General features: G+C 45.0%; 1 long non-coding RNA gene across 1 annotated transcript; it reads right to left on the reverse strand.

The window, feature by feature from the left end:
* Positions 1-908: 908 nt before the first annotated feature.
* LOC130841024 (uncharacterized) lies at positions 909-6,379 on the reverse strand. The gene is made up of 3 exons (XR_009050105.1): positions 6,209-6,379; positions 4,988-5,719; positions 909-4,903 (listed from the first exon to the last, which is right to left on the reverse strand). It is a non-coding gene; the product is annotated as an uncharacterized LOC130841024 (long non-coding RNA).
* Between the last annotated feature and the right edge of the window lie 1,855 nt (positions 6,380-8,234).

Consider the following 8,234-nt stretch of genomic DNA (forward strand, 5'->3'; position numbering starts at 1 on the left):
AAATTTCAGCAGCTTTTCCCCCGGAAACACACAACGAGAATACACGTTCTGTCACCCTGTGCAATGAGATGCGGCCACATGGCTTAATTCTGGACACTAGAATGTGGGCAAAAATGACATTCACTTCCAGCTCACTTCCTAACAAAATTGTACAAATGATCCTTGCTCTATCTGCTCCTGCAAGGAGAAGGGTCTGTGAATCTATAATAAGACAGAGGTACAATATGGAAGGAACTCGAGTCCCTGAGTGACCACATGTAAAGCTGCCTGATCAGAAGTAGCCTCTACGGAGCGTGATGTGAGCTAGAAACAGATCATGAGTGGGAAAGCTCTGAGATGACAGGGCTTGTTTGTTACAAGACCTAAAATTACCTTAATGAATTTAGAAATTGGTGTTCGGAAGCTGGGTGCTAACACAGCACAAATCTAAAATTCATGGCATTGCTTTATTAGTCAGCAAGTAGTAGAGAAACTGACATAGGAGGCTAGAATGATGGAGGTCTGATCCTCGGTTTTCCACAACAAAACATATAGCAGAACTGTCCAGTACAGGAAATAGAAAGCCAGTCCAGACCTCATGGAACTATTAGGTCTGTAATTCTTACACAAGAGGTTGATAAGAATGAGAGTAGCAGTGTCTATTTGCTACTGTTGGCTACTCGTAGGGATATATAACAGGAAACAGATGAGTGCAGACAAAACCCAGCTTGCTTTGAAGCAGAAATCAAGGTGGATATAGCATCCAGAGATCAGTAACTTTTAGAGTTGGAAAAATCTCCTTTGGAACCCCACGTAATAGAGGTAACTTGAAGAAGACTCTGAACAACAAAATACAGTAAGATTCTTAGCAAAAATCAAAACAAAACAAAAAACACACAACCATAAGATAAAGATCAGATCAAGGGTATGTTCTTTAATCATACAGTTTCTGATGGCTTTGAAGAGGATGAGATTGGCTTGGAGGAAGCAAATTAAAAAATCACACTTGAGAAATATTGCTATGAAAAAACTTCAAATGCAGTTACTGGCACATGGAATTACCTAGAAATAAAAAGATTATAAAGCATGCTAATTTTGGAGACAATTATATCACTAAGGATATCAGGAGCCTGGTCTAAAAAGACTGACTTCATAAGCTTTAAGGTCAGTGCTGGGTCCTCTGACTTCACCAGGGCCAAGTACAGTCTCCAACACCTATTTTATTAAGGCCATGGGGGTTTTGGACAAAGAAGGACCTCCCAGAGGCCTGAGGCCAGAGCTGTGGAGAACACCGGAAAGGGAGGTTCTAGGAGAGCACAGTTCAAGGTGAGATGAAGAACTTTCCCCACCCAGAGAGTCAGGTGCTCCTGTAGCATCTGTCTAGAGGAATTTCAAAATCGCTGTGGAGCAGTTAACAGCTGTGTGTCTTTCATTCCTTCCTTTTCCAAACAAGAGTTTAAACCTATGTTTTCCTGTCCATATATCGCCATTGGATGGTGTGTGTGTGTAAGTTCACAGAGTTCATAGGGTCAAGGAATCTTCTCCAGTTCTGGTGCCTAGGTCTCAACATCACCCAAGGATCTGGGATTTGAACTTGAGACAATGACTGGGGGTGACCTTGGGTGTTCTACGTTCTGGAAGGACAGATGTGTTCTGGATGTAGTAGGAGGATGGAATGGATGTTTGGGGACTAGGAGCAGACTGGGCAGAGGCTGATGAGCTCTTCATCGGGTATTTCCTATCTTTCCCAAGCACACAGATAGGCTCCGTTTCCTGACTTCCATTGCTCTTAGGTGTGTCTGTTACCGGCCAGGGTTCTTGGCCTCCTTAATCAATAGAAATTGACTAGAGGCCAGACGAGAAATTCAGGCAAGGCTTTACCGGGGCCCCTGCTGCAGCAGGCAGGAGTGAAAACAAGTAACAGGTCCCCTTGCTCGCTCCCTAAGGCAGGACGTGCTGGTTCCTTGTATGGAGTGAAGGTAAGGGTGTGTCCAGGGGTCAGGCTGGAGGGGTGGCTCCGGTGGTCTGCCTACCCCTTCGGTGATGCCATGTGCAGGGGGTGTGTCCAGGACCCTGCTTCTGCTCCTGGCTCTTCAGAAGTGGCCATTGGGTTTTTGGTCTTTCTGTGTCTTCTTATCCAGGATTTGCCCCAACTGCACATGCACGCAGTTATTTTTAGTCTCTCATAGTTTCTTTGTATTTTGTTGCTCAGTGAGGTGTTTGCCCAGGTGCAAGCACTGCAGCAAACGGTCCCAGGTCCCAGGTCCCAGCTTGTCTCATAGCCACATACTTGAGTACTGCCAAGGGAATGCAGGTGGAAATAACCTACACTGTTTCCATGCCTGACCCATTAAATGACACTGACGAGAGCCTCCCTCTCTTTCTGCACATGGGAACGGGATGGAGAAGACGGTGAAGTTCTGTAGGATGGTGGACCCAGAGATGGAAGGAGCCTGGGGTCCCTGAACAGTCCCCAGGAAGACAGGCCCAGCAGAGACACCTGAAGTGAGTGGGGAGTCACTTTTCCTCAGGTGAGGCTTTGAGACTTGCTTGGTTTTGTTTTCTTTGCTGGAGCCTGTGCGTACGCTAGGACACACGGCAGAGGGAAATCAAGGTCGCAGATGGAGTTTAGGTTGGCCTGTCAGCTGACCTTAAATAAGGAGATGGTCCTGGGTTACATGGGTGGGCCCTTAAGTCGGGGTGAGGCAGTGTTAGGACTTGACTCACTACTACTGGCTTTGAAGACGGAGGAAGGGATGTAGACCTGCAACCTGGAAAAGACAAGAAAGCGGATTCTCCCCTAAAGTCTGGAGAAGGGGATGCAGGGCGGCCGACATCTTGGTTTTAGCTCAGTGAAACCCATCCCAGACTTCCAACCTACCAACTACAGGATAATGAACTTGTACTATTTAACCCACCAGGTTTGCAGTGGTTTGCCACAGCAGAAGGAGATAACCAATACACGTTCATAGCGTTACATTACGTTTACATTAAATGGCATTTAAGAGACTCCTCAGTGTCTCCTCTTCTCACTCTATCAAAACCTACTCCCAGACAGTTCATACTGTGTATAAGAGCCTAAATAGTGTCAAATGGGTGCCTCCTGGAAAGACTTGAACTTTAGAGGTGAACCAGTATTACAGTCAATGTACAAATCTCTACCAGATGGAACTGCAGTCTGATCTAGAGAGCAGGGGGAGTATTCCAGCCAGCAGAACGACAAGATACAGTTGTTTTAGTTTCCCTTCCAATGTTCCAGAATCTTCCTTGTTCTGATTTCAAACGACCATTTGTCAAAGACCAAGGACGCTACCAAAATGGAGAACTGAGCTCTAGGTTATCTGAGCTACACCAGAGACTAGTTATCTGACTCAAAAAAAAAAATTACTTTACCACTCTAGCTTGTTTTTTTTCCTGCAAAACTGAGAGGAACTAGATTTAGATTAATTAATCTTTCCTGTCCCTCTTTGTTTTAAGCTGCTATAAATCAAACATGTCTATAGTTTTTCTAACGGTTTTCATGCAAATTAGCTCATTAGTATCTATAATTTTTTGCATGCTTGAATTTTTCCCATTGCAGTTGTTTGTATGACTCATTAGCAGCTACGAAGAAATGTGGGAAAGGGGATTATGTCAAAATAAATGCTTGGGTATTAAAAGGCTTTCTTCACTTAATTGTTAAGTGGTTTGAAGTGGGATAACTTTCTCTTTTGACTCATGGAGAATTGGACCAGAGAACCTTAAATATTTGAGGTTTCATTAGCAGACATCAGATTTAGTTGGAATCACACGTACGGTGAGGATAGTCAAGGGGTGTGCAGAAAGGTACACGTTCCGGAAAGGAAGTAGAACACAAGAATCACAGGAGAACAGACTCTCTGCTTTTAGTCGACTGTTACAAAATCCTGAATAGGAATTCCGTTTCCCAGCTGTTAAAAAGAGAATTGAAATACAACTGTGACCAACCATTGAGAAGCAGCTGTCCGCTCTCCACGTCAATTATACAGGAGGAATTGGCTTGGCAGTACGGCCAAACGGCTTAATTGAAAGAAAAATTGCCAAAGCAGGAAAGCAATTAGAGAGTGGGGTAGGAAACTGTAAGAGATCACGGAATCTACTTTTCTGAGAGTTGAAAATTGGTGAAAGTTGTCTCTGCCTCGTATGCCATCTGAAGGCAGGAAGATGCCCCCGTTCATCTCTTACAGACTCTCGTAGCACACATTCTGGTGCCAGCCTCATTTGTCGGATGTCTCTCCTCCAGATAGATCCACATATGTATTGTGTGCATAATAGACTGTTTTTAAACTTCCCTTTATGAGTAACTTTTTCCCATTCTGCTGTAGACTAAGGTGAACAGAAAACTAGAGGGACGTTGGGATGGGTCCTAAAAGTTCTGTCCAAGGTGAGATCTCTCCACAAAAGACAAAAATTCAAAATATGCAACTTTTCCAATCACATTTACAAAGGCTTCTCTTTGATCATAATTCCTGGTTAAAACCTACAGCCCACGGATTCTGTCGCATCGACAGGATATCTGAACCCCAGGCTACGACACGTGAGGGAATTTTCGCCAAAGGCCCTGAGCAAACGTGTCTCCTAGGAAGAGCTGTCCACTCGAGGATGTCCAGTGCTCGTGGGGAGGTTTGCTGCCCGTGCCCAGCGAGCAGCCCCTTCAGCTTCGTAGGACCTGCTCGCTTCCTTGCTTTCTATCAAAGGAAAGCATTTTGATTCTGTCCAAACTCAGAAACCAAACCCCAAATTCACAGGTTAAAGAAAACAGTCCTGTAAACCAATGCGGCAGACACAGGCTATTGAAACTCAGGCTCGTTAAACAGGATGCCCTTTTGTCACTGACCAAATTGTTAAATTGGTGTCTTGGCAGGAGGGTTTCATACTTCTCTGAAGATTCCCTGGATCCAAACCTCTGTGGTATTAAAACAAACAGAGTAAATATTTTCCTTGCCGTTTACATCCCAGATCTAAATATTTCCAAGCATGTCAAACTCACTTTTCTCCATCACTCCCTGCAGGATCTGTGCAGACTTCGGCTGCCAAAGAACCTGGTTGAACTTGCCTTGGGAGGGGCTCCATCCCCAAGGACAGGCAGAGCTTAGAGCAGCCTGCCAGGAGCAGAGTGTCTCACAGCTGTGCCGCTGGGCTTGGCAGAGGCGGCCATGCAGTAGCAGGTGTGCAATCTGCTGATTCCTCCAGACAGGGAGGGAGGGAGGCTCTGGTCCTGCCGTTTGCTCCCTTAGCTTGAAGACCTGACACTTCCCTGTTACCTGTTCACAGAGAAGTGCCAAGCACCTGCCGGGAGACCTGCATTTCCTTCCACAAGCTTTTCAAGTCCGAGTCTTTCTGCTCGCTCACTAACTTGTGCTGTCACTTCAGCCAGTTCCATCTGTAAAAGAAGATGATTCCTCTGAAGAACCAGCAGAGTACCAGCAGACTGTTTCTCTCCATCTCTCCTGGTTTTTTTCCTTTTTCTATAACTCTTTATTTTATATTGGAGTTTCAGGTGTACAGCAAAGTGATTCAGTTCTAATCAAGTGATACAGATATACAAGTATCTATTCTTTTTCAAATTCTTTTCCCAAGTAGGTTGTTACATAACACCGAGCAGAGTTCCCTGTGCTGTACAGCAGGTCCTTGTTGGTTATCCATTTTAAATATAGCAGTGTGTACATGTCAGTCCCAAACTTGTGTTTTCAGTCCAGAATGTATCAATAGTTGAAGTTCTCTTAGAAAAAGGAAACAAAGAATCACAATTAAGTATAAGTGCCATTTCAGTATTTCTTTAGACCACATAGCATCTTGGGGACTTAGTATGAAAAGTGTCCCGACATAGTGGTGAAGGCATGCTCGACTTTTTAAAAATTGTTTCTTTTCTAGGTGCTGACAGCAAATTCTCCAACCGCCAAAGCAAACACAATTTCATTGAACTCAACCAGGAAATAATGAACATAATGGTGGGCATTGATACAATTGTCTCTGAGCTCAGAGAGGTGCTCTAGAGCAGAGGATACGGACAGCCCCTGCCTTCAGAGAAAGCACTTCCATTTACCTGCAGTTACCTCGTGTGAGGGGCACCAGCTGCACTGCCCAGACCCCACTTCTCGGAAGAATTCCTGCTCTTCGGCTGCTAAGAGAGCTGTCAGCCCCTGCAAGGGTTGCAGACAGCTGCCTCCCTCACGGCCCCATCCCTCCCCAGATGGCCCACGTCCAGTACCTGACCAAGGAGGCAACTCTGAAGGGTCATTCTAGCTCCCGGGCCCTCCAGAGCTATTGTCAGGCTCCCACGGCAGCTCAAAGGCTTCCTCCTCCTCGTCTGCGTCCTTCTTCTCCCTCCCCAGGCGCTGATCCCCTTAATCAACACCCTGACCTCTAATTTCCATCTCAGGATCTGCTTCCCAGGGAACCCAACCCTGGCCACACAGGCTCAGACAGGGCCCATTTGCGGGAAGCATGTCTGTGCTGCATGCAAGAGGTCAACCAATCAGGTACTTGATGAATGGGTCCGACAGATGAAGCAGCGTCCACAGGAAAATCAGCTAAGAATAATATCTACCCCTATCTTGGCAAGAGTTTAGAGTCTAGTAGGAGAGAGAGCGCAAATACATGAGAAGATAACCCGTAGTATCACACACTAAGTGATACGTATCAGAGGACTCTGTGACTTTCGGATTCAGGAGAGAAGATTGGTTTTAGGACAGAACAGTTGCCGGCTGTTTGGGGGCCATCAGGGTTACAGTAATGGACTCCAAGTAGTCTTCCTGTTTCTTTGTGCCTCCTGATAAAGCTACCAGACAATTCCCAACGACGACAGGTAAAAAGCATATTTTCATAAATACTTTTGCTGTGAGATCTGCCCGACTTGGCCCTCTTCTTCCTCGTTGCTTAGGTTCCCAGAGTTTCTCAGCTTTTCCCAGCCAAGCTCCAAGGCCTTGGCATCTGTCAAAGGCGCCCCACCCTTCTTCTTGCCGGGCTGCTTTGCGGGCTCCGTCCTGCCAATTCAAAGCCCCAAAGATAGGTCTTGCTCTTGTCCTGATCCGCCTTATTTTTGCAGAGATTTCCTCAGTTGACCTTGCTTTTCCTGGCATCCTCATTGACTCCATTTCCACTTCTCAATTCTCACCTCCATTTTGCTTCTCTAGATTTTATCACCCTCTGTGAACTCCCGGCTTCTATCCAGACCTAACAGGATTTGCTCTGACTTTGTACAAAATCACAGTCCAAGAGTACGGGTAAGGGCACAGTTACTTATTAACTGGGTGACCTTGGGCAAATCACGTCATACTGCTCATCATTCAGTAGTCTTATTTATAAAACAAGGATGCTAATCCCCACTTCTCATAGGTGATAATGATTTATGAACTGACTTGGAAGCAAGAGTCTCCGAGAAGTAAAAGCACAACACAAACAAAAAATCCTAGCACAATGCTTGTAATTTATTAAAAGCTGACTCTATGCCAGGCACCATGTAACGCTTTATCGTAATACACTAACTACCAGGAGAAATTCTGAGGAACCAAATGACAAGAGGTTGTGCCAGTTGGTACTAAAAACATAACTTAGCTTTTGCTGCTCTGACTTGATCCCAGACGTGATCTGTCACCACTTCCTCTCCATCCTCGCACATGATCATGTCTCCTTTCCCTCCTTTCTCATCCATTCTCACGTCTACCTCATCCTAGGTTAAGCCTTAGAAGCGTAGAACTCGTGTAAAATGCCTAAATTAGTTTCCCTAACTGCAGTCAAATCTATCTGTACATTTCCCCTGCACAGCCAGGCTTGGAGCCAGGGAAAGAAAAGATTCAGGGAGCAGTGTCTCAGCTGCTAGGAGGGGGGATCTCGTTACCAGTAGTAGAATTAAAAAGATCCAAGATCAGAAGTGGAAAGCCGGAGGAAGACCACTGTCAAAGCTGGGATAAAAAAAAACAGGATTGCTAATCTGAAGAGGACAGAAAATACACATCACGGTCTTAGATACTAAATCAAAGTAAGTACAAAGGGCTAATGAACAAATAATACCTAAATACATATGAAAAATGTTACATTGAACTATTTTAAAGTAGTAGGCGGTATATGACTTTTCAAAAATTATCATTTTTTTCCATTGAGTTGTCATTAACATGGCATAAAATTCATCATTTCAAAATGTACAACTCAGTGGGTTTTCGTATATTCACAAAGCTGCTCAAACACCATCACCACCCGATTCCAGAAACGGTCCATCACCACAAAAGGAAACCCCG

This window comes from Hippopotamus amphibius, chromosome 17 (assembly GCF_030028045.1).
Source record: "Hippopotamus amphibius kiboko isolate mHipAmp2 chromosome 17, mHipAmp2.hap2, whole genome shotgun sequence".
NCBI classification, from domain to species: domain Eukaryota; kingdom Metazoa; phylum Chordata; class Mammalia; order Artiodactyla; family Hippopotamidae; genus Hippopotamus; species Hippopotamus amphibius.